At 39.5% G+C, this 27,397-nt stretch overlaps 1 protein-coding gene across 2 annotated transcripts in view; it reads left to right on the forward strand.

Annotated features, from left to right (window-relative positions):
* The window catches only part of LOC120427728 (homeotic protein antennapedia), a 100,705-nt gene that overhangs the window by 19,360 nt on the left and 53,948 nt on the right, over positions 1–27,397 (forward strand). The window contains exon 2 of one of the 2 annotated variants that reach the window (XM_052708453.1): positions 4,165–4,263. The gene's annotated coding sequence lies outside the window, so the exon portion shown is untranslated. Of the gene's footprint in view, positions 1–4,164; positions 4,264–18,972; positions 19,255–27,397 lie in introns of those variants that run through there. The other variant, XM_052708454.1, reaches the window with a different exon arrangement.

Below are 27,397 nucleotides of genomic sequence, written 5' to 3' on the forward strand. Positions count from 1 at the left end.
GTTCAGTATTTTATTTTTGATTTGATATTTGAAAATAAAAAAAAATTAGATGGAAAGCAAACCAACAATTATTTGATCTTTTGTTGACAGAAAACTGTCTGCCATGTATTTTCTTACAATAACATCCTCAAGTAAAATATTCAGAGAAAGTACTTTAAAAAAAAAACTGATGGAATCAGATCATATTTTTCATGTCATGTCTACACACATCCCCACAGACATTTGTTCAGAATTTGATTCTGAGTCGATAGGTATACGTGAAGGTATATCTAGAAGTCGTATTTAAGAAGTTCATTTTTCGAGTGATTTTATAGCCTTGCCTCAGTGAGGTGAGGAAGGCAAAAACTGATGGAATCAAATCATATTTTTTAACAAATAATAATCCGTCGGGGAAAAAACTCCGACGGCAAAGTTGCCCAAATGGTGATATAACAGCAAAGAAGCAGAAAAACATGGAATTCAACAAAAATGGAGCAAGAATGAAAATTATGGCCGCCACCGAACTGCCCTGGTAGTAGTGAATGATTTATTTTTAATCCCATAAATTATATGATTATTCCCTTATTTTTGTATCTGCCCGTGTCCCGCATTCACACACACTCATTTTTCTATGGTGCTTCTCACCATACCGGAAGGCCATTTTTCCACACACACACACACTCACAACATGTATAATGTCTTCTTCGGGTTCGGGTGTTGTAGTGCCAGATTCGATTTATGAACATTATGGAATCCTCAAATTTATCACCACAAACACACTCTCACATGTAAACAAGCCGCCGCCGCCGCTGGGCTGACGAAACGAGCTGCTTTGGTTCCCATCCGCTCATCATCATCATCATCACCACCACCACTACAAACAAGCAAAACCCGTGTCTACAGCAGCAACACGTTCCAGCGGTGCTGGCGGTCTGCGCAATAATTTAGAACATGATTTAATATGTGAAAATTGCTCGCGACGCATCGTCGCTCGTTTTCTCACTCACTCACACGTTCGCTCGCTCACTCACTCGCTCATCAAACTGATTTTCCAAATCGAGCGCGAGATTTGCGTTCTCCAGTTGCCACAATCGCACTGGATTGAGTGCAACCGGAAGTAATGCATTTGACCTGCTGACTCTGCATGAGTCTCTTAAATGTTTCTCGCTCTCTCAAAAAAGAAATTCTCGCTATAGCTTCTGAGAGAGCATTTGGTGAAATATGGTTTGTTTACAGTTTTCCCATACAAAAGGTTGTGGGGAACGTCTTCATAAAAACACATCACGTAAATTTTCCGAAATAATCGTGAACACATTTTTAGTACAAGCTTTTATAGCGCAAAAAGGTCCTGTGCTTTTATCTATGTTGCCATAAAAAAGCTTTCTTGGAATTGTAGCATGGTAAGCTGTCAAGTACTAGAATGTAAACGAGCTCACGTTATGAGCTATAATCATCTAGTTATGTTTGTTTTGTAATGAGAGGCTAACACAGCATGCAATCAATGTTTATCGGAGTGGAAAACTGAGTGACTACATTATTTATAATTGCATACTTGGCCACACGCAAACTATCGTTTGCATGTGAACTCATGTTGCATTACGTTCGAGCAAATTTGAATGTCGTTTTATACAGAATTAAATTGCAAATTTCTTTAGGAGCTAGAACATTTATTTTTAAATATATTCTTGGAAAATATATTTTGAGTGCTATTAGAACATACATTTTAGCATGCCATAAAATCCTGGAAGTCAGCTTTTATAGCTGAAAGCTAAGGATGTATGTAGTACAAGAGCAGGGATAAAATAAAGCTTTCCAATCTGGTACTACAAAAAAGAAATGCCACACCAAGCATCCTTGCCATAAACTAGCGGTCCAACAGGAAAAGTCTTTATTTGAGCATCGAAGTTAATTTAATTCGCATTGCAACAGTTTCATGAGTACATAAAATTTGAAACCGACGACACCCAAAAACGGACCGGTTGAAGGCGTTGGGTTAAACAAACTGTTCAACTAAGGAGGGAAAATAAAAAATGACATATGTATACTTGGCAAACGACAACACAAAAGCAACGCAAATTCACAAAAAGAAGTCGAGAGAAACGCCGCTCGAACACCTTTTGGGAAACAATCGATTTTCCTTTGGCCGTACCGTCTCATTGAGGACTCTGGCACTGCTCGTTTAAGGAACGACGACGACGACGACGAGGTGCACACTTATTTTAAGGCCAGGCCACGCGGTCCCCCGGAATCTCACCTGTGCCTCAACGGCGAAGAGGGGGCCCATATAACGATTAGGGTTTGTAAGCAATTTGAGCACACACAAAGAGCAGCAACAAAAACAATCGAAAAGGGTCAAATCATCCGAAGCAGCAGCCGAAGGTGGATGTTAATGAAAAGCCTGTAATTGATACGATTGGCGGTTCAATTGCCTCGGAAGCGGTGCGAAAGTTTTAAAGGAGAGGGAAAAAAAGCAAGCTGATTTGTTTATAGTTTATTATTGTTATTTCCACACTTACTGCCTTTTAAATTGAAATCTTGATAAGAGAAGCGATGAAAATCAGGTACGATACTTGAATGGAAATGGATTGAACTCGACGTCTGAAACTTGGATTTTTTAACTATCAATAGTGGCTCGCCTTATCAGTTTGCTACACGTTTGATCATTTTTCTCCCTCCTTCCAACACTGCTAGGGAAATCGATCACGGGACCCACAGAGACTGCGCGGTGCCATGGGTAAATCAAAATAAGATGAATTATTTCCACCATTAACGAGCATCGGGGCGCGCGCAAAGAACAATGCTTTTTGGCGGAGATTCCGCGAATGGCGATAATGATTATTGCCGCGGGAAATGGTATATGGGAAAAAGAAACCCGGTGACATCGGGGCAGCCTTTTGTCGGTGCGCTATTATTCTTTTTACCTCCCGGGATCGGAGTGCGATTTCAACTGTTGATCTCCCGAAGGTGTCCCCGTAACGATCGAGTGGGAAATTCAACCGAACTGAGCAACTTATAAACTTGCTAATTTTAGTGGAATTATAGGTCAACTAAAATTTAAATGCTATCAACTAGATTTGTACTTCCTACTGTTTAACACTCATAATAAAATCTAAACGTTTTACGACCCATTCCACCGTCAATCAAATCACACTTAAATCACCAAATTCAACCCCCTCCGTTGGCGGCATCTGAAATTTTACTTTAATCGTGTTTTACAAACATTAAATGAGCCATCGCCGACGACCATAAAGATTCCGGTTCTGTACGCCGCAATGCAGCCGCCGGTAGGAAACCACGAAATTAAGCGATTAAAATTCGACAACTTGTTGCGCGAAGCTCTGTGTGTTTATTTTTGGTAAGGTAATTTATATGCTAACGGTTATTGTATGCTTCCGCCCCCTCCTGTGGCGCTTGGCAACATATTATGCTGGCGTTATTGCACCGGCAAAGCGATAGTAACGCCAAGCTCTCCTCGTGCTTTTCGGCTTTCACTCTGTTCGTTTCTGCGTCGGGAAACCGGTCTTAGAACATGTGCTACGATGAGATGTGTTTGCACGATACGATCTAAGGGGGTCGTTCTTAAACTACGTCGTTGAGGTAAAAAAGAGGAATAATTTTAGATTGGACATTATTTTCACAAAATGCCTAACCAAAATTCAAATTACAAAAATCTTTTCTACGTTCTTCGTGAACATCCCACCGGTTTCTCGTCATTCCAGTGAAACTTTACTGCGCTGAAGCTTATGGTTCCTCTAGTGGTCGCTAGATGTAGCTAGTCTAACGTCTAGCCAAGCTTCCCACCATTAGCACTTTGTTCTTGGCTGTGGTGTAACGTGGCATTCTACGCATGCGCGTCGGCAGATGTTCTCGGCGAGAGTTGCTGTTACGAGTCTTGATGCTTGGTCGTTACTTATATGTTTTAAATTGTTTGAAATTAATTTCGTTCACATTGCTCTTCAGAACTTTTTCATTTTAAATATTATTGTGTATTTTTTTGTTATTTATTTCAGTATCTTGTTTGTATAATAATTGTAAACTTCACTGTATAGATCCTCTTCAAATTAAAATTATTTTTTTCATTTTAAAACAATTTAATTTTTCCAGAATTCTGCATTGAAACTAAGTTTTCGTTTTTATTTTATCTAAACTTCATTACTATTTTTTTTTTTCATTTTATACTTTCAGCTCCAGAACCTAAAGGATTACCATTGGATTAATAACTGTTTAAACTCACCAGCGATTAAACTGATATCGGAGAATATCGTTTGTCAAACGCTCAAACAGGTACGTTCGATTGCCTTGTACAATTTTGTCCAGAAATCAGAATGCAAAACCATTACACAGCATTCACACCTTGTCAAAACAGACCCAGTCAAAGAGATATTGCACCGGTCATAAAAAGGACGAACCCCGGGACTCATTGTTCCATTTTTTTTTTTGAAAAGGTTTTGGGTCGAAAAGAGAAATTTTTGCGTTCTTTTATTTCCACTGGAAAGTTTAGGGAACCCAAATGCCATGGACCATAAAACACAACACGGACGGACGATTGGTGAAGGTCACTACGTAACATTAGGCAACTTTCTCTTTTTTAATTCTCAACAAACGGGCGATCTTTTCTGTTAGTTGCTTTCTTGACGTTCGAGGTAGTGAGGGTAAGATTTCAGTGTCAGTCTGGTGGTGGAACTGGAGCATTCAGAGTTGAGCTCGCCGGAAATGGATTGTGTTGATTGTGTTGTTGATCGGTTTGTGAATAATATTGTGTAGTGTTCTGATTTGAAAAAGTGATATTTCTGTTCAAGTCAACATTGTAAATCACAAAAGGAAAGGGAATAGTGTTCTAATGTGAATCATCTCATTTGAAAAACATTACATTTTTCAACCGCTGATTTGGCCGCTGATAACTTTTTGAAATTTGTGATTGCGGTCAAAAAGGCAACAAAAATGTAATTAAAAACCCAAATTTCGGGAAATTTAAGCAATATTTTCACGACCAAAAATGTCTTGCAATCTTGAGTTTTCTATACTAAGTTAGCACTTTTACTTAGAACTGAGGCTCCAGCGGATGAAAAATAAAGTCCAGACTCAATTATCCGATTATCAAACCACGAAGATTTTTTTTAATATGATTTTTTTTTGTTTCTTACTTATAACATTATATCCAAACTTTGCCATTTTAATCATAATTGAATAGTTGCCTTAAAAATTACCAAATGATTTTTTTTCAAAATTTCATCACTTGCCTCCTTGTATTTCAAATATTATAATTACTTTAGAGCACACAGACAAAAATAATTTTGAATATTACATCATTAATTAATTAACTTTTGCACGTCATTAATCATGTAAATTTAACTGCAATTTGATGTAAATTAGCAATAAATCATACGTAAAAATATGATTTTACGTGTGATACAGACGATTTCATCGAATCTTACAGTTTACAGTAATATAATGTCTGTGTCGAGTAAATTTACATATTTTTATGTGTAGTTTTAGGTTTTTTAAGCTTCACAATAAAAAATAAGGCAACGAACATTTTTTTTCGTGATTCAATTTTCCGAAGATTCGAATATCTGAAGTGAAATATTTGTTATTTATTCGGATGGTCGAGTATTAAATTTTTGTTTAAATTTGTATCAGAGTGATAAGTTTTAAGTAATATTGAAACAGAATCAAGAATATTATCAGAATATTAAGAAATAAAAAAATCTAGTGCATTCCTTTCAAAGGTTAATCTATTAATTTACAATCAAGGGTACACAGCAACCAAGGAAGTTGTTGTCTTCATATTCCAAAATTGTTGAACTTACGGATCCAATCCTGAAATAATTTGATTATAAAAATAGATAAATTTTGTTGTAAATCTATGGGATGGAGAAAAAATTAACTCGACAGTTCCCGTAGTTTTGAAGATACTAAAATGTCTGTAACAAACATCTGGGTGCAAAAGCATTGGTTGATGTGCACCGTTGAATATTAAAGGTAATCATACTTATGGTTAAGGCTACCAACTGTACGGATTTTTTCCTTAGCTTACGGATTTTTGACCCTCTTCGCGTATTTTTAACAGGCCGAAATTTTGTAGGGAATTTCACGCATAATACGGATTTGTATGGAATTTTAACAATTTTTGAACATTAAATTGCTTTTTTGATTTGGTCAAAGCTTTTGATATTTAAACATTTTAATTTAACTGTGAGTTTGATTTAAACAGGGAGAGTTTTCCGGGTTTTCTCAACACAAACATGATTATTTATTTTATTTATTTTTCTTTCATATGTAAATAGGACCTTTTAAAAAAACACTTTAGAATTCTAGCTAAACATTGTAATAGGGCCGAAGCTGAAGTGTAAACAAAGAGTCTATCCTGCTCGTTCCAAATGTGAACATCAACTGACGTGAGCAGGATAGACTCTTTGTTTACACTTCGGCTTCGGTCCTTTTACATTGTTTTGCTTGAATTGTTCTTTTAGTCATTCCTTACTAAATATATTTATCCATTAAAAGATCCAAAGGCTTTCTTCTATAACTTGTGAAAACCTTTGAACATTTGAATTAACAAATCTAAAGTTTTTTTAAAAGTCCTATAAACTGTTGTGTTTCACATGTTACAGGACATTTTCAATAAAAAAAAACTCTGGAAAAGTGTTCGTGAAAACACTGAGAACGATATCATTCGTAAAAGCAAACTTGACATTTCGTAAAATTTTAAACGTTTTACAAAAAAATGAAGACCATAATGATTTGATTCAAATCACGGTTTATTTTATGAATACTTTTAAACGTGCAAGTCATAAGCACTCTGATAGCATTTTGTGAAATTTGTTAGCTTTAAAAACGACATAGTTTTATTTTAGTAATTCTCAAGTTTATTTAATTTAATTTATCTAAATAATTCCTTGGCAGTTTTTGTTATATGTACCATGGCGTCATATCGGCAAAGTGTACGAATTTTTGCTCAGCAAGAGTTGGTAGCCTTACTTATGGTAAATTTGACGCAATCAATTTAATTTGTAATTTGTTTTTTTTTCTCTCTCTAAAAAAAATCAAATTTTCATAGTTTTTTCAGTAAAGAGCATTTAACAGACCTGCAAATGAACAATTTAGAGCATTTTTGATTTTGGTAGTTCGTACAAATTGCGCTTAAGACCATTTGAAAACTAACCCGAGAAATTATGTAGGTACTGTTTTTAATTTAAACCGAAATTTGATATTTCACAATTTACCCTTCCTGCAAATTGCACTCTTTGTTAGAGGGCTGCATTTTTTTTAACTAAATCAAACTTAGAAAGAGATAACAAATAAAAACCTTCAGAATTCAATATTGATAATGCAAATTCAACAAGTTGAACATGCAAATTCAACAAGTTGAACATTCATGCCCTACGGCAAGACTGCCAACGACTGTTGAACGTGTTCAGCTGATTATCCGACCCGGCGGCATTAAATCTTCGGGACCCAGAATCATCAGCGTGGTGCGGTAACAACAAGAAAATAATTCTATAAATCAATTTTAATTCCAACCACCTGTTACTGCTTTTCCCAGACACAGAACCCGGTACAGCGCGCATGGAGTTCAGCTGGGAAAACTGTAGCGCCGGAAAATCATGCATATAATAAAACATAAAATCCTCTCGCTGCTGCCTGGTTCGGATGATGCTGCTCTTACGTTGACTTCAGTTCCGCAGCCAAAAAAGCGGAGATTCCCGTGCAGCATTCCAAAATACCGAAAATGCGCTGCTCGGAAGCCAGCCAAAGAACCGAGAGCCACCGTCTGGCTGGCTGGTGCTTCTCTGACGTAACGACTTTCTAAGGCCATAAATTTTCGGAAACCAGAGCACAAGCACACAACGAAAGCGTCTGCTGCCATCGGGGGTATCCCCCCGGCCCGCTTTTGGCAAACGGAATGGGAAATGGAAGGAATAATGACACAGTTTTTCCTTACTGGCAGAAGCTTCATGATTTCCTCCCGATGTCAAGTTCAATGGCCCCATTTCGGATGATGATGATGATGTGGCTCCCAAACTGACCAATCTTCTTGAGACCTCGGAAAACTCTGCTGCATCGCTGACGAACCCGTTGACCGAAGTTGGCATTTCTAACTTGCCGTCGCTTCTTTCTGCTAGTTCTTTCAAAACGCAATTCACACCGAACAGCACTTTGAAAAATGAATAATGGCCGCTCCCCTAAAAATTGAAAACTGCTCTATATGTGTGTTTGGGTTGTCCGCTCCGCTCATTCTCTTCTGCCTGCGCCCGCAGACGACGACGGCTGTGTTTGGGCTTCCATTGCCTTCCCATCATACCATGTTCGTTCGTTCGTTTTTTTTTGTTTTTGGCCTCTCTCTTCTGGCTTTGTCCTTTCGCCTGATCTACCACCCATCATCATCATCGCCTATGCTCTTCGGGGTCGGCTCATATGTAAGCGCTGTATGTTTTCTCTCTCTCGCTCTCACCAACTGACAACCGCTCTCTATCCCTCTCGTTCTCTCTCTCGCTCGGTACTCGGGGTTGGATTTGGTTTTCCACGAGCGGCAGCGAGCAGTAATGATGGATCTGGTGTAGTAACTAAGTGGGAAATGAAAAACAACTCCGTGGAGATTGTGGAAAACTGGCGTGTAAGAAGTTTTTCTCTCCAGTTTCGAACGACGGCGGCGGCGGGGTCGTATTTGTAGTTGTGGCTTGCCCCGATAGCTTCCTTGGCGCGTTTTTGGGGGGCGCAAGAAAGTTTACCGCGAAACTTTGAAACGAAACATAGAAGGGGGGCCACAACCACAACCCCGTAGAAAGGATATATCCTTGCGAACGGTTCCGACAACGGCTAACAACAATCGCAGTGTGGTGAAGCAACGAAGCGATAAAACGGCGAAAATGTGTTTGAAATTTATTAATTTATTGATAACGATCGCAAGTTCAATTTTAATTTAAATTTCCCAACTTCTCTTCCGCTTGACTGACGCTTCAAATTGAAGAAAATAACCTCTATTTTCAGGCCGGGAGCTTCTTCCTTACACAGCAGACGACGACGACGTCCTTCGCCGTTGGAACGTGCCCCGGTTATTGATTGAGCAGACAAACAAAATCCAAACATTTTGGCGAAACTGTTGAAATGATTCAAGCGCATTGCGGAAAGCCGTCGGCACGAGACGACACAATCAACAGTGTTCAACTCTGCTCTATGCTGCTAGTCGAGCCAGCGCCGCAATCGTAATGAATTAGTGATGAATTTAAATGGGGCCTGCTTCATAATTTTCATTTTCCGAAAAGGGGTTTTCCTCGAGCGCGGGCCTATTCCCGGTGGTCAAATTATCATATTTAGGCCGACTTTAGAGTGGAGAGGACAATGCGATGGCTTTATCCTCTTAGAATGATTAATGGCAAAGGAGCTCTCCCGTAACCTATGGCCTCAAGTATTACAGTGTGTGTGTGTTTGTTTGTGTTTGGTACCTCACGCTTATTCTTGCAAATTAGTGTTAATTAGGTAGCAATAAAATATTCAGAAACTTTTAAACACGCGTTGGACTGCTAAAAAGAGCAGGAAATAAAAAAAATTGAATCCAAAAGTTGAATTTTACACAACCACTCTTGAAACCCTTAGTACTTTATTAAACGAGAACCATTTTATCCATTTTTTCATTAAATTCAATTTAAAATGTATTCGTGTAATATCTATTTTAATTGAATAATTTTTGTGAATTTCAACCAATTTTACCAGACATTGCTTGAAATCAAATTTCCAAGATCTTGTTATTGCAGGTATTTAAAAAATAGTTAGAAATTGCAAATTTTATTTAAAACTTTTGTTCCTCAACCAGAGGTGAATCGGAGATATAAATATAAAATACAGTCCAGACTCGATTTTCCGAAGGCCTCGAAAAAATTTCACTTCGAATCAAGAAAAAAACAATTTTTCGATGTCTAAATTTTGATTGTCAATCTTAGGTGTGACCCCTAAACTACGCTAAAATGATTCAAAAAAATCCAAGATGGTGGCCAAAATGGCGGTGATGCAATATAGAAAAAAAAAATTTTATTTTTTAATAGGCAATCAACAACTCAAATTTGACTAAAATGGGGTCGTAGTACTCAAATTTTATGAAAAAATACGAAACATGAAAAAATACAACAAAAAAAAATTGTTGGTTCTTGGTTGGTTGGTTATCCGAAGTCCCATACAAACCTTCGGATAATCGAACTTCGGATAATCGAAACTTCGGATAATCGAGGCTTCGGATAATCGAGTCTGGACTGTAAAATCTATCAATTAAACCCTAACTTTCAAAATATATATCGGCCAAAACAACTGAAACTGATAAAACGACCAAATTGGCCAATCGACCAAAATTACAAAAAAAGAAGCCAAAACGAACTTAATGGCAAAATTACAAAATTGATCAAAAAACCAAAACGATCAAAAATTTACAAAAAAAATAAAGCCAGAAGGAACAAAACAACCAAATGAACTCATCTCCAAGACCAGATCGTCCAAATGACCAAAATAGCCAGAACGATCAAACTGACCAAAATGACCGAAATAACCAAAACGACCAGAATGACAAAATCGACCAAATTGAACAAAACGGTCAAAATTACCTAAAAGCCAAAACGACCAAAATGATCAAATCGACCAAAATGGCAAAAAACAACCGAAATCACCAAATCGACCCTAATGGCAAAAACGAACGAAATGACTACCCAAGCAACATTTTTTTTACAGGAGTTCTACAAGAGCTCTTCAAGATAGCTACAGCATAGCAGTTTGGACCGCGGTAGGATAAAATTTTCTTCAAAACTTCTTCAGGAGTTTGGAAGAGTACTTGAAGAGAGTTTTATCCTACCGCGGTCCAAACTGCTATGCTGTAGCTATCTTGAAGAGCTCTTGTAGAACTCCTGGAAAAAAATGTTACTTGGGTATAACGATCAAATTGGTCAAATCGACAAAAACGGCTAAAACGACCAAAATAGCCCAAATGATCAAACTAGCAAAAATGGGTAAAATGGTCAGAACGACCGAAATAACCAAAATTGCCAAAACTAACAAAAAGGCTAAAAAGTCCAAAATGACCAAAACGACCAAAATGACCAAAACGACCAAAATGGTCAAAACGACCAAAATGATCAAAACGACCAAAATTGTCAAAACGACCAAAATGACCAAAACGACCAAAATGACCTAAACGACCAAATTGATCAAAACGACCAAAATGACCAAAACGACCAAAATGATCAAAACGACCAAAATTGTCAAAACGACCAAAATGACCAAAACGACCAAAATGACCTAAACGACCAAATTGGTCAAAACGACCAAAATTGCCAAAACTAACAAAAAGGCTAAAAAGTCCAAAATGACCAAAATGGCCAAAACGACTAAAATGACCAAATCGACTAAAATAACCAAAACGACTGAAATGACTTAAACGACCAAAATGTTCAAAACGGCAAAATGGTCAAAACGACCAAATTGGTCAAAACAACCAAAATGACCAAAATTGCCAAAACTAACAAAAAAGTCCAAAATGACCAAAATGGCCAAAACGACTGAAATGACCAAATCGACTAAAACGATCAAAATGGTCAAAACGATCAATATACAGTCGACTCTCTGGTTGTCGATATCCAAGGGACCGTCGAGGAAAAGAATCATCAGTTTACAGAACGATGCAAAATGAAGACTCGATTGAAAATATTTTTTTTTTGATACCCAGTTATGGGAGAGAATCATGGCAACGTCCAGCAAACAAAAACAAACTAATGTCAAACACCCTTCAAAGCTTCGTTTCGCAAAGTAAAATGTCTATGCAAGCCATGAAAAAGTGAAATTATTGACAGCCGGAATGGTCAAAACGATCAAAATAGCACAAATGGCCAAAATGGTCAAAATGACCAAAATGTCTTAAATTGCCAAAACTAACAAAAAGACTAAAAAGTCCAAAATGACCAAAATGGCCAAAACGCCAAAAATGACCAAATCGTCTAAAATAACCAAAACGATCAAAATGGTCAAAACGATCAATATAGCACAAGTGGTCAAAATGGTCAAAACGACCAAAATGGTAAAACAACCATAATGACCAAAATTGCCAAAACTAACAAAAAGGCTAAAAAGTCCAAAATGACCAAAACGACTAAAATGACCAAATCGACTAAAATGACTAAAACGATAAATATAACCAAAGATATCAAAATGGTCAAAACAATCAAAATTGCACAAATGGCCTAAACGACCGAAATTGCCCAAATAGCCAAAATGACTGAAATGACCAAAACGACCAAAATGACCAAAACGACCAAAATGGTCAAAACGACCAAAATGATCAAAACGACCAAAATTTTTAAAACGACCAAAATGATCAAAACGACCAAAATGGGCAAAACGGCAAAATGATCAAAACGACCAAAATTGTAAAAAAGACCACAATTACCAAAATTGCCAAAACTAACAAAAAGGCTAAAAAGTCAAAAATGGCCAAAATGACTAAAATTACCAAATCGACTAAAATGACCAAATCGATAAATATAATCAAAACGATCCAAATGGTCAAAACGTTCAAAATAGCACAAATGCCAAAATGGTCAAAACGACCAAAATGTCCAAAATTGCCAAAACTAACAAAAAGGCTAAAAAGTCCAAAATTACTAAAATGACCAAAACGACTAAAATTACCAAAACTATAAATATAACCAAAACGAATAAAATGGTCAAAACGATCAAAAAAGCACAAATGGCCTGAATAATTAAAAATGGCCAAAACGACCAAAATTACCCAAATAGCCAAAATGGCCAAAACGACAAAAATGACCAAATCGACTAAAATTACCAAATCGACTCATATGACCAAAACGATCAAAACGGTCAAAACGACCAAAATTGCCATAAAGACTGAAATTACTAAAACGACCAAAATGACCAACCACGTGGACACTTTAGGGAGTGGGGAGGGGGAGTTTGCGATTGTCCACGCTCCATACAAAAAAGAACGAGGGGGGGGGGAGTATCCAAAAAAGTGTCCACGTAGTTTATGGATGGTTCCTTTCAAACCATTTTTTCACAAATTGGTTGCCATTTGATATTGTCGGAAAATGTGTTGCTTTGTTTTATTTAAATGAATGAGAATTCTCAATCAAACTTGTGCTAAAAAACACATTATCAGGAAAAATATTTTTATTTTGTTTGCAAAGAGCATACAAGGAATAGGATATGATATAGGATTTCATTACCTTGTCAACTTAGATTTTTTTGCATTGAAGTGAAAAAAGTGGTCAGAAATGGTTTTTGACAAAACTGGCAACACTTCACCCCGGGAATGCAACTCGCTGGATATACTACTCTGCACGTGCACACTCACATTCGTGACGACGCTGGCTATGAATCAAAACTGAGTGCTGAAGAGGAGCGACTATGCGAATAACCCACAAAAAGCAGAAGTATGGATAAACGAAATAAAAATGCAATAAAATTAACATAACAACATTATTAATGATTTTAAATTGTTTAAAAATGTTTGTTTCTCCTTGTCTTGCCTTTATTTGCTGCAGATTTCTCCGCCTCACCGGGAAAGACCCCGGGAAGAATCCGGGGTTGATGGCAAAGTGAGGTGGCGGTGGTGGTGGGAGGCCGAACCGTCTGACTCGATTGCGCGACCTTTTGCTTGAATCGCAGTCGGCAAATCGATGCTTGGTGGGGCCAAGGGGGGAGGCAGGCAGCCAGCCAGCACCAGAGAAAATGTAAAACAGACGATGAGTCTGATTCTGCCGAATGATGAATGGAAAATAAAATGTGAGGAATTAATTTGTTCATTGAGTTTTAATGATAAATAAGAGACCGCGCAAAAAAGGTTTTCGGGAAATTTATAACCTGCACTCGCCGGGGAAGACACACAGTTTTTTTTTCGAAGGTGTGATAGAAACTGGAATGAAGATAAGATTGCTTCAATGCGGGGAGAAGTGATTCGCCAATACACCCCTTTTGACGTCTCTCCAAAGTCGTGATTTACGGTCGACGGGAAGAATTTTAAACGATTTTTTGATGCAACATGTTCATCCGCGAGTCGCGAGCATCACTGCAGGACCTTTTGTAAATTAAATTGAATATTTTTACATTCAACTAAGTGGGGGGAGCAAGGCATACAAGTGCAGGAACTCTCTGTCTGAAAACTCTTACTTTCATAATATTGAATATGAAGGGCCTTCTCTTGGCATTACTGTTACTCTCGAGGGGGGTGGCAACCGAGGCGCGAATATTATCGTAACTGAAAATTGGCTCCCTTCTGGAGTGGATCGGGGGCAGCTACAAGGAGTTGAAAATCTTTTCCCCGTTTGCCAGCCAAACTCCTACAGCGCGTGCAAACAAAGTTGAGAAGCCAAGCTGTAATTCATGCACTCTTGCCGTTCTAACCTTGAGCTCGCCAATTTAGACCGGAAAAATAATTAAGCTGGTGTTATTTATTTATTTAAATTTCTTATCGTAATTCGAGATGAAAAAAATATTTCTATGAAATTTTTGTTAGTTCACCCAAAAACTCTTAGACCAAATATTGCCCCAAACGAGACCCAAAAGTCTGAATCCCTTGCTCCAGCGGAGCATCTCACAGTGCGTCGTGTGCTACAACGTTGAAAGGAAAGCAGAAAATTCAACATTTACAAAAACTGTCACCCGCTGTGTGCGCTGTCACTTACCGAGGACCCAACGAGATGGCGATGGTGCCCCCTTCCCGAGAGCTGTCTTTGAAAATCGCTTTTGTCTTTCGCGCAGGGATTCTTTGTTCCAGGCCCTGTCACCCGCTCGTCTGCTATAGCCTGGTGCTCCGTGCTCTATACCCCCATCACACGCTGCACTCTAGGGTCAAAACTTGAACGCTTCTATTACATCAATTGCTTTACGGGAAAAGAGAGCGGGAAAATCCTCCGATGGAGAGTTGAAGAAAAAAACAAACGGATTACGCCAATATCTACCCCCAACGGGGGGGATGGGATCTCCAAGGATAAAAGAAAACATTGGACCGTCGTCAGGGGAGGAACGAATAACGAGAAAGACTCTGGAAAAGCGAAAAGCTCTCAGGATAAGAAAGGCATCAGTTCCAGGAAGCTACCTAACGCAGAACGAAAAGTTGAAAGACACGAGTAAGGTATTACAGTTCTCAACCTTCTGTTCCGGTTTGGTATCGTTTCTTCGCCTTCCACGTTCACCAGGACCGGGCCCGCCTCAGTATACGAACAAAGATCCATTTCCGAGCTGGGGCTAATGTGGAAATTCTTTCCCAGCTGCGAGTTTTTCCAGGCTGAAAAACGAACGAACGGAGCGCAAACGGGAGGAAGAGAGCTGTCTAACAAAAGTGTCGGGTATTGGAAAATGAAAAGGATGTGTTTCTTCTCCCTGCCTACCCTTGTTTCCGCCGCTGCTGTCATGAACGTCTCACGCACCAAGCGACGGGAAAGCAGTTGGATTGAAAGCTTGCCAACTAACAAACAAGACAAGGAAAATATAACATGTCAAATTTGAAAACACCTGACACTGACATTCGAAACTGTGGCGTTAGATCTTATTTTTTTTTCTTCATTTGGATTTTAAGGATTTAAAAAAAAGTGTTAATACTTTCTTCAAATATTCCCATCTCAAGCATTTCCGTTTAACCCTTTTTCATTTTATTCATTACTGGTTCATATTCCTGTTTTGCATAATATGATTTATTCATGTACTGCTACTTTACATATATTCATCCCTATAACACCAACGCATTCTCGTGTCTCGTCACACTCTTGTACCGGGGGGTTAGAGAGTTGCCAAAGTCTTTTCCGGGCCACTTAAATTCTTCACAACCAGCCGCTTGGCCGCTACTGCTGCGCCGAAGAACATGACACTTGAATCGCTCTCGGAAAAGGGAGATCCTAACCTAGCGAAAGATACTTTCAGGACGAAGTTTTGGCACTACCGACCAACCAGCAGGAGAAGTTTCCCCCTATAGCAAACATTACATTACGGCGGCAAATTTTCTCGCCTGAAGATAATTCCAATCTTTTTGTTTCACTGCTCGAAACTAGAGAATTTTTGGGAAAAAGATTCGAAAAAAAAAACTAAAATGGATAAAATCAATAAAAAAAATTAACTACGAAGAAATGTGTCTTTCTCACACTCTTCGAAACAAAGCCAATTGCAGTTTCAGTTCGCTTATCAGGCACATGTATCCAATAAATGTCTTCTTAGAGTGATACAACGGCTATATCGATCCATCAGTGGAACAAAACCCCACAAAAAGTTCGTCAAGAGATGTTTCACTTAGGTCCAACTGGGCGCAGTCCGTTAAGGCAACAACGAAAAAAAATGCTGAAAAGCTATGAATAATACATGGATCGTTGATTTTGGTAGATTTCTGTCAGCGCGTTTTTTTCTTCTGCGTCCTGCGTGGACCATCAGCTAATTCAAACCAAACAGAAATCGTCAAACAATCGTCGTTGTCCTATCTCCACACGATAGCGACCAACGCCAGCCCTTTTGTTCGGCCAGCAACACAGACGCCAGTAACAAAAATCAATTACCTCGAACCACGAGGCTCCTGTCACCAAAGGCGCTCGGGGCCTCAACCCCCGGCCACCACCACCGCCGGCTTGTGTTTACATCCATCCTGTCCAATACCGTTAAAAGGATGGAACTTAAAAGATATGATTTATGGCGCTCCTCGCACGGACTGGTTGTTCCCGTTTTGCCACCGTTGGAATGAGAGCAAAATAATAGAATATGGCAAAGGCATTCCTGGCATTTTCAGTTGGTGGTGTGTCTGGTGCACGGTGAAAATTTGTTGGTGAAAATGTCATTTTGATGCTTTCTGTGTGTTTGTCTGATGACGCAACATTCTTGGATGGTTCGAATATGTCTCTAAATAAACAAAAATAATTGAATATCATCAGAAGTCAATAAGGAATTTTCATTGTTTAAAGAAACACCTCATTTCTAATTCTGTTAGTGCACATTAGACTGGTTCAGAATTTAACAATTTCATTGTAGATTTAGATTCAGAAATACTCAAACCACTTCAACGAATCATCTCGGTGGTAATCCTCACGCAGTAGGCCTGGCCGTTTTAACGTTTGTGATGTTAGATACGAATGTAATCTAACGTAATCTAAGGCACTCTCATCCCTTCAAAAGATTGGCTGCGCTATGGTTGAATTAGATTAGATCAGACAAAGTAGGTGTTTATGTTACAGACATGACCAAAATGGCAACGAACATTACAAAGACCTGGAATTCCCACAAATTACCCAGTACAGATTTACCAATTGAATGACTCATTTGTGAACCAGCCTAGCCCCCATCCGCATGTACCTCTGCGAAATTTTATCATTGGTGTGTTGGTAAATCACACACATTCTAAATCATCTCCGTGGAAAGCCGTAATGCCCCGTCTCTCGTTTTCGCTTGTTTGTGTGTACATGGTTCGCTTTTCCTGTCAACAGTGGAAAACTCGGCTCGGCAGCAGCCCTGGAGCAGCAGCAGCAAAAAATAAAACTTTATGTGCGCAGCATCCGTAATTCATTGTTTTCGTTAACAACATCATCAGCATTTCTCTGAGTCCGAGTCCGAGTCCTCCGTATGTGCGGGAGATGCACGTGTCTCTGTGTTGGTAGCCGTTGTTGTTGCTACTGGTGGTGGTGTTGAGCCTCGAAAGGAAATGCATGACGCCGGAATCCAAGTTTTCCGAGAGTTTCCACTCGCAGCAGCACAGACGGAAATGAACCTTTCGCTCAGGATGATGGCGTTATCGGAAAATCGTCATCGAAAGACCCCACAGGCTTTTGCCAGCAGCGTTGATGATGATGCCCAGCTTCCTGCTTTTGGAGTTTGGAAAAGCGGAGAGCGAAACGAGAGAGTCCTCTCACCGCACTCGGGCTCAAGGATTTATGGTTTGTTATTGTTGCCTTCTCGCTCTGTCGCTCGTGCTCGCACCGGAGTCTGCAACCTCCTCGCAGACGCTCTAAATCATTTTTCGCGCTGTAACACGATGAGAGTGTGTGTGTCGTCGTCTCGTGGTTATAAATTTTGTCGAATCGAATTTGAATGAGACCGAGAGCAGTAGCAGTGAGAAAAGCGCCTTTCACTTTTTCGGGGGGAGGAAAAGCTGCTGGTCTTCCATATCTCCGACACAGAGCGTTTGATAACAGGTTTTTGGCGATGCTTTATGAGAATCCTGTGAATGGGTGACTTGCGTGGTGGTAGTGGTGCTAGTCGTAACTCTTCGTACATGTAACTCGGCGACGAGACTCTGCTGGAGTTTGGGAAAATCAGTTAAAACAATAGCTTCCCCACGGCAGGATGTGATACACGTTGAGGGTCGTGAGGATTTTTGCCCTACGACGACAGAATAGGCAGTTCGTAGCTCTCTCGCTTGCTCGTTCTCTCTCTCTCACTAGACAACAGGACCCAGTTACACAAGGGAGTTGGAAATGCGAAAGGCGATGTAAAGAAAGTCGAGATATAACAATATTCAGCATTTTTCGGAGGTGGCGTGAAAAACGAGAGCGAGCAGTGTGGATAGTGGAAAACGGCCCGGGGAAAATCGGGTATCTTTTTTCTCGTCTTCATCACTTTTCGATGTCGTTCTTTTCGGGACGGGTGGAAAATTGCTGCTCTCTGCTGGTGCCAGTAGTGTTTCGTGCAGAAAAGTTTGGCTACTTTTTCCGAAAATGTAGATCCTTAACCGAGTGCACAGGAAGAAACAACCGGAATTGACTGCGGGACGTTACGCCACGGAAGTCGTTTAAATTATTTTTCAGTTTGCTTCCAAATTCGTTCCCGAGCTTCTTCAAGTGTAGTGAAAGTTTTGTTCTTAGAGCTCGAAAGTGCTGCATTACGTTTTGATTCAACTTTGTGTTTGAAAACAATTGTTTCGTTAAACTAATTTCGGTAGAAGTGTTTCGTCATCTGTTCAACAAAGAAACAATCCAAAAAGAGTAGACAAAATAAACTTCAAAAAAGACAAAGATAAAAACTCGCCCAATCATACAAAATCAACGGTTTCCAGTAGCAAATTAGTGTACACAAAGAAAAAAACTTAATGTCCAAAAATCTGTGAATTACAGACACAGTTTCAAAACATCTGCCACGAACGAAATGAGGAGATTTCGATGGCTCACAACTACGAAACAGAAAAACGTAAACAGTTCGCGAAGAATGGTGTACTACAGTGATAAAATTGTAGATAAAAATGTTTGCTTTCAAAGGCTGATTGTTAGATTCTTCACATTCCAACAGCCGTGCCCAGCGCTGACAGAAAATAAGGTAGGCCTCAACAAAAGTCAAAAAATTATGCTAAAATATTCCACTGGTGGTAATTACCCAGGGAGAAAAGAAAAAAAACTGAACGGAAGGTGTGATAATTAAGGTCATTCAATAAGCGGTCGGTACCGTGGAAAAAACAGCAAGCGAAAGGAGACTCGAGTTGTAAAACAAATTGAAAACAGCGAGCTGCCGAAAAAAAGTAAAACAAAAGCACAACATTTTTGGACACGCTGCTGCCGCGGCTGAAATGCAAAATAGTACCACGGCGTGGAAGTGGGAAAATAATAGCTCACTTTTCGGGGAAAATTTATAGCATTATTATACGAAGCGTCGCGGCGGCAAAATTGTGCCAAACTTCACTATCGATAGTTTCGCGAAAATGCCACCAGTTTCGTCACCTGTCAACGGCGGGCTTACACCTATAGCTCCCCGGAAAGGGAAACATTCTGCGCTGACAATGTTGAGAGAGCATGTCGCTTAAAATTTATGCTACAGGTGCCAGCAGGAAGTTGGGGCCAGTGACTTGTCGAGGTCATTAGCTAATTAGATAAAGAGTGTCGAGCTGTCTTCACGTCTTCCTGTCAATTGTTGCCAGCGTACTTTTTCAAAAGGTTCTATCTGCAAAAGGAAATTTATACAATAATTACTTATTTTTCGTCATACGCTGAGCTCCCCAAAGCTGAATTGAACTCATTCCCCTTTAGAAATTAGGTGATTTGCTCCTAAAACCAATCACCTTCCCAAAAAACCGTCCAACTCCAAGCGAAACTTACTTGAGGATACCGTGGAGAATTTCCTTTATCCTGTTGAAAAAATCAATTCCTGTCTTTCAAATCCCCTATCCTCTTGGTGTGCTGTCAAAATGGACACCGCCGCAATGGACGGTTGCCATGGTCATGGAGAATCTGATCCAGATGGAGTTGGTTCTATTTTAACTTGTCAATTCTTAGGCAACTTGAACGCATCATCTATGCGACTAACATGACGAAATCCAGTATGCAATCCGCTACAATCATTGTCTCCAAGCGAAGCAAAGTTGAGCTCCCCGAAGCTGTTTAAATCGGCAAAGTAAATTTTTAAGTCGTTTCCGTAAAAAAATAGCTCAAATTTCGGGTATAAATTCATGCAATCATCCTAAGAAACCAAGCGCCTCCATCAACTCGGTTTAAGGCAGTGAGATTCAATGGAGACGCTTGAGTCATTAGCACTTGTCCCAAAATTTGAACTATTTTCTTTCGGATAGAATTGAACCAATATTGTGTAAATTGAGAAAACTTCGGGAAGTCCAATTAGTACAGAGCATGACGAACAATTATATTTTTGAAATTGAAGTTCATTAAGTTTAGATGTATCTATTTTCAATAACGAATACTAAATTATTATTTTTGCAATTCGTCTGTGAAACTGTTTTACAATATTGTTTTGTTTTGAACAGTAAATTTACTTAACATACACAGAAAAAAAAAAGTTGAATTTTGGAATGTTGAAAATTTGGTAGGTTGAATATTACCTCTGTTTTTGAGTAATATTACATAAAAAATGTGTAAAAATGTGAACCTGATGAATATTCATCAAAAACTGATGAAAATTCATCATTTTCTGGGGTAAAATTAATCATTTTTTTTGCCACAATATCTGTCACCATTTCCTGATGGATATTACCATCATTTTTTTTTCTGTGTATGGGTAATTCTCCGCCAACTCACACAGCAGTTGCCCCGACCCCTCTTCGATTTGCGTGAAACTTTGTCCTAAGGGGTAACTTTTGTCCCTGATCACGAATCCGAGGTCCATTTTTTGATATCTCGTGACGGAGGGGCGGTACGACCCCTTCCATTTTTGAACATGCGAAAAAAGAGGTGTTTTTCAATAATTTGCAGCCTGAAACGGTGATGAGATAGAAATTTGGTGTCAAAGGGACTTGTATGTAAAATTAGACGACCGATTTGATGGCGTACTCAGAATTCCGAAAAAACGTATTTTTCATCGAAAAAAACACTAAAAAAGTTTTAAAAATTCTCCCATTTTCCGTTACTATTTTATGGGAAATTTAATGTACTTTACGAATCTACATTGACCCAGAAGGGTCATTTTTTCATTTAGAACAAAATTTTTCATTTTAAAATTTTGTGTTTTTTCTAACTTTGCAGGGTTATTTTTTAGAGTGTAACAATGTTCTACAAAGTTGTAGAGCAGACAATTACAAAAATTTTGATATATAAACATAAGTAGTTTGCTTATAAACATCACGAGTTATCGCGATTTTACGAAAAAAAGTTTGGAAACCAAACACCTCTTTTTTCGCATGTTCAAAAATTGAAGGGGTCGTACCGCCCCTCCGTCACGAGATATCAAAAAACGGACCTCGGATTCGTGATCAGGGACAAAAGTTACCCCTTAGGACAAAGTTTCACGCAAATCAAAGAGGGGTCGGGGCAACTTTTCCCGATTTCGTGTGAGTTGGTAGGGAATTACCCATATGGATGTTTGACATAAAATTCCATTCGAAAAGCGTTTTTCAGAATTGCGAAAAATTTTGTAAGCAACTCGTTGCAAAACTTGATTTTTTCAGCACTCTTGATTTTTATCAACTCGGTAAATAAATGTACGACTCGTGCTGAAAAAATCTTTCTTTTCTCAAATTATTTTAAAGTATATTTCATTTTCTTCATGAATGAGTTGTTATTAGTTCCGACGGACAATTTTAAGCTTCGATAGTTCTCCGTTTCCTTCGGCTTTGCAGCGCATATTTAATTTAATATCGCATATGCGGTTGATCATCATATTCAGCCGAACATCGTGTATCTCGTAATCCCGTTTCTCTCTAGCGACCATTTGATCTTCAGGCCACCCTTTTACCCTTTTGCTGTACCGACAATTGAAAGCCATGGGCGTAGTTGCTGATGGTGTGCCAATTGTTTGCAGTTTTAATTATTTAATTTTAAATATGTTGAAACTGATTTGTGTCAGCAAATTGAAACTTGATTTTTTTGATTTTTATTTTTGCGTTGAAACAAATTTCTACAAGCCCATGATCGCAGCTGAGATGCATCAAGAGCGCGAGATTATATAGTTGTATCTTATAAAGTATATCATGTATACAACTGCTGTCGCTAAATTGTTTTTGATCTCCGACAATCGCATGCCTTCGCTGAGTTTTGCCGTATTCTCGCTTTTTTCTTTTATTCTTGAGCTCTCGAGTTTGATGTTTGGATCTGTGCGCGTTCCTCGTGCGACATTCGGTAAGATATGGAGTGTACCGCAGCGTTCCTCGAGGATGGTTGTACAGCACAACGCTCTAGGGAACCTCGATCTGAGCCGATGCGCGATGGCGATGGGAGTCCCGCTACCCAAAATATGTCCAACTGACAGGCACGCCGACAAGGCGAAAGACCCAAGACCGACAATGCACTTGACTGGCATCCCCGTTTTATTCGTTTTAATTTTTAATTGAAATTTTTATCCCAAGCCGCCGACTACATCACTCATACAGGCCCACAGTGTTTTGGGTTGTATCCACGCGCGACGTAATGCTCGGGGACGATTCTAGCACGAGGAAACCCTCCGAGGACTTCAACCCGGTGGACCGAGTCGGGCAAAAATGGAATTTCGAAATATATATATTTCGCTTCTGCTGACACATGTTTGACGTTCAATGGATGCTTCCTTTTATTCGCTGTAGAGCATTTTTTTCTGTTTCGTCAGTACTACCGAGAAAAACACTTTGCTTAATCAAAAAGTTGTTCCCGGCTCTCTCTCTCGTCGGGCTTCCGTGTCCACCACAGAGTCCGTACTACGACGAACGACAACCGGGAAAAGTTGACTAACGAAAACCGTTCCATTTAATTCATTAAAACTTAAGCTTTTCGATCGAATTAGAACACCGGAACGAACGGGAAGGCGAGCAAGAAAAAAAAATACCCAAAAGAAGCAGGAAAGACGAGATTAAAGCGTAACACCCAGAAAAGAAAATTAATTAAATTCAACTTTGCTTCTTTTTTTCCTATCCCTTGGACGTTTCTTTCAAATGGTCGCCTCCTTGTGACATGTAAACCACTGCTGCTGCTGCTGCTGCGGGAAACAGCAAAACATTCCCGAAAATCTTGGAAGAAGCCCAAGGAAAACGTTGATGGCTGAAGCCCTCCGTTGAGCGCAAGGACACGTCGTACTTCAAGCTTCACGCTATCCTGATTTTCGTCCTGTGTGTGACGCAAGAATGGAAAAAAAACTTTCTTCGTTTTTTTTTCCTAGTGTGAACACATCAATTTGTCACCAGGGTCCATCGTTTAAACAAGGTCAGCAATTTATGACGAGCGAGAAATTAGCATACTTTCTCCAACGTGAGTGACCTTGCCGATTTTATGTAATGACTTTGGGCCATGGTAAGCACATGGGGGCACATTGTATGTCACAGCAATAAATTCAACCACTTGCTAATTTGATTGATATTGGTCTTCAATTTCGTTTGCAATCAGTGCAAGTGTTTATTTGATTTAAACTGTTTCACAAATAAATATTCATGAGAAGCCAACAAAGGAGTGAAAAAGAAAAGTTGAATACACGAAGAAGCGGGGAAGACCTGTAAGCAAATCGAACCGTTCGACGGGGCAAAGGAATCGGAAGATTTGCAGAGTAGTGCTGGATATTTATATTTATTTCCATACGACCAGGGTTGCGAGAAAGAGAGTTGTAAGGTGTTCCAAACCCGGTGCTGATTTGAAGAAAGCATTCACATAAGGTATATATCCGAAAAGTAAACAGAAAAGCGTATCACCAAGAAGTCGGGACGAAAAAAAGAAGGAGGTAAAATATTGATAAATTACATTCCAGTCACGTTTTTCGCAGATGCTATCGAGAACGCCAAGGTATCAATGCAAGCCAATATGTGTTGTGCGAATACGAGAAATCTTTTTCATTCAACTGACGTTTAATTTAAATAAAAACACCCGTCGAATTTTCTCACATTATTCAGATGCTTACACCCGGCCCTCGAACAACAGCAAAAAAGTGTATCGATAATAATTTAAAACAAAATCCAATATAGCGCAGCAGACACATTCTTGCGAATCCGAATCTTGTTCTCGCAATGCATCCAGCTTTTCTGGAAACTATTGCACCGTAATCTGCAATCGATATCCGCCCCAGCATCAGCTTTCCACCCTCGACAGTTTTTACGAATCAGTAAGTGCACTCACTCACACACACTTTCTGAGCCAGGATTGAAGTGTTGCAAGCATAAATCACATTAGGATGTCTTAACTTTTATGGTGGTACTTCCCACATTTTCTTCCCCGCGTCGAGTCAAGATCTCCCACTTTTGCACAACCCTTGTGGCTCAGCTAGCTCGGGAAAGGTGGTGCGCAATTCGAAGGTGTGCATTGCATTTTTCCTCCCTCAACCCTCCACTTTTCTGCCAAAAGGCGTCAAGTTTCAAGGCGGCGTCGAGAATAAAAACTTTTCTTCTTTTCCGGCGCTCGCAAACAGTTTGAGCAGCAGTAAGAAAAAGCAGGCAACCTGATTAAGATAAATGCTCGCTAAAAGAGTCAGTCGCCCTCATGTAGCACAGAACCAACGGGTGAAGTTACGAAAAAAAAGTACACCTCTTTTGGCTTGGGGCAGCGCATGAAGTAATTTTAGGTTACAACGGGTTCAAAAGGTTGAAAAATTATCTCCCCCCATCATGGGCGGCAGTTGTGGAAATCCTACTTGATTCTGGTAGTGAACCGTTTTTTTCCTTTTTCGGGAAGTGGTCTGTTCTAAGAAATTTATCACAAAGTTTTTTTTTATGTCAGTAAACGTTTCCATTTCCTCGAAGGTATGATAGATTTGGACTCCCTGAACATGCTCCAATCGACAGAATTGAATTTCAGTGAATTCCTCTCCAATAAACCAAATTTTAAACTTCGGGTATGAATGGTATGGAAACATCTTGAGCTGCCATGCGTACCCACGTTTATCTATAAGGGTTGCGAAAAAGGAGGTGCGCATGGTAGCTCAAAAAGATTTCGAAGCATTTATACCCGAAATTTACAATTTTATTTATTGGCAGAGAATTTACTACAATTTAATTCGGTTGATTTTAGCGTGTTCAGGGAGTTTACTCAACTTCAAAAAATTCAAAATGTGTTATTTAAAATTTACAAAATTTCATTGAAATTTTTTCTTCTTAATATCATTTGAAAGATCTTGATTTGATTTGAAATTTGAAGAAAAATAGAGTAAGGAAGCTAAGGTTGCTTATGACTTTGAGACTTACGTGTTTGAAGTGATGTACGAAGTTATGAGGGACTAGAATGTATAGAACAGACCCTCCGTACTTGGCACCCCATGAATACAATAAACTGATTTTGAGACCAAAAAATCACTCAAAACTGCGAATCCTGCCCGACTGGAGGGGCCCCAGTAAGGAGACAACCCTCCTCGCCGTCTTCCACGTAGGCAGATACGGCCCTCATTCTGCAGCACACATAACGCTCGAAAGTTTTCATCCTTCTTCAACATCCATCGCTCCTCCGATGCCGATATGTATTTTTCTGCTCGTCGCAAGTCCACACCCTCTCTCGGCATATCGTTCGAACTGGCGTTTTTCCCTCTTATTCGAAACGTCTTTCGACTTGTTCCTAAGAAAATTTTTGACGTGAACATAATTTATGACTCCCCTACAGACATTAGAAGGAAGAAGTATAGAACCGAACTCCACACTACACACAGTCTTCTTCACTCTCCACTTGTGCCCCGGCGCTGCTCTTGCTCTCCACACTGTCGTGAAGTTTTGATACACGTCTTGAAAAGCTTTTCCAACAAGGATCAAGCAGAGCCGTGCACGATAACGCCACGGGAGTGAAGGTATCATTTCGGAATTATATAACATACTCATCAACTTTTCCAGTGACGAGTTGACAGCTATCGCAGTACTGTCCAACGAACAAAGTTTATTTATCCACCTTGAACACCCCTCAAGAATAGCAACTTTTTTGAAAGATTTCCTGGAAATCAATTTCACGGTTTGTGACTTTTTCGTTCCGATCAAGTGTTTTCAAAAAAGTAATTATATTGTTTGGCGCTTTCTTTACCTAAGAGTTTATGTTAAATTGTATTTTCAAATTTCCACATCCATTACGTAAAGTTCCGTCAAAATTACAACAAAGATTGCATCACGAGCAGGCTCCGTACCAGATGGTGAGAAAAATGAATTGGAGAAATATGAAGTGAAAAGTGCACTAAATAAAAATATTTCTCGGAAACACGCCGGACACTCGGGTCCGGAGGTGAAAGCCAGCAAGACGCCCTCGGTTTGGTGCGCTGCTGGCTGACTGTCTCACACCGCAGTGGAACCCCGTGGTACAAGAACCAGCACACAGTCTTCCTGCCAGCCCGCAGCCCGTGGTCGGTCGGTTCGTTCCCGTTGACGATGCGGTAAAAGGAAGCGACGTGTGATTCTGGAATCGGGTGGATACGACGAAAATGCCCTGGCAGCAGGAAATCGCTGTTGTGTAAAGAGCGCCTGGGGGACAGTGGGAGAAAATTGCGGATTTTTTGCGTCAAAATTATTAGCTGTTTTCTTGGGGGTAGGAAACGAAAATTTTATTCTTGAAAACAAAAGTTTAATTTTGTCCCTAGAAAATTAAGTTTCGATCAATGTTCGCAAAGTGCCGGATGTGTGTTTTCGAAGCGAATATACAAAAATATCAACTCGAAAAAAAACTTTTCATAATAATAGCGGAGGGTCTCTCTCGATTCCATATTATATTTTTTTTTTCGTGTCGTTTTTGGCGGTCGTTTTTTTCATGCTGTTTTGCGTTTTTTCGTCTCCATCCGAACGAGCAAAATTCGACGGACCATGACTCTACGTCTAACGAAACAACAGAAACACAGCGCGCCGAGCAGCACATAGAATTCAACGAACGTTCGTCGTTCGCGCGTTCGCCAAAACACAGCATGGTTTGAAAGGTTTTTGGAGTTTTTCGATGTCTCACCCTTTCACACCTCGCCTTCCCGGTCCCCGGGTCGTCCAAACCAACCAACGGTTTTTTTTTATTTTCCACATTGTGTGGCTTTCAACATGGATCGCACCATGGGGTATTTCCATATAAGCGAGCGGCCAAAAATATTTTTTTGCTTTTTTGTGACTTTTTTGTGTTGT

The sequence above is a fragment of the Culex pipiens genome, chromosome 1, assembly GCF_016801865.2.
Source record: "Culex pipiens pallens isolate TS chromosome 1, TS_CPP_V2, whole genome shotgun sequence".
NCBI lineage: Eukaryota > Metazoa > Arthropoda > Insecta > Diptera > Culicidae > Culex > Culex pipiens.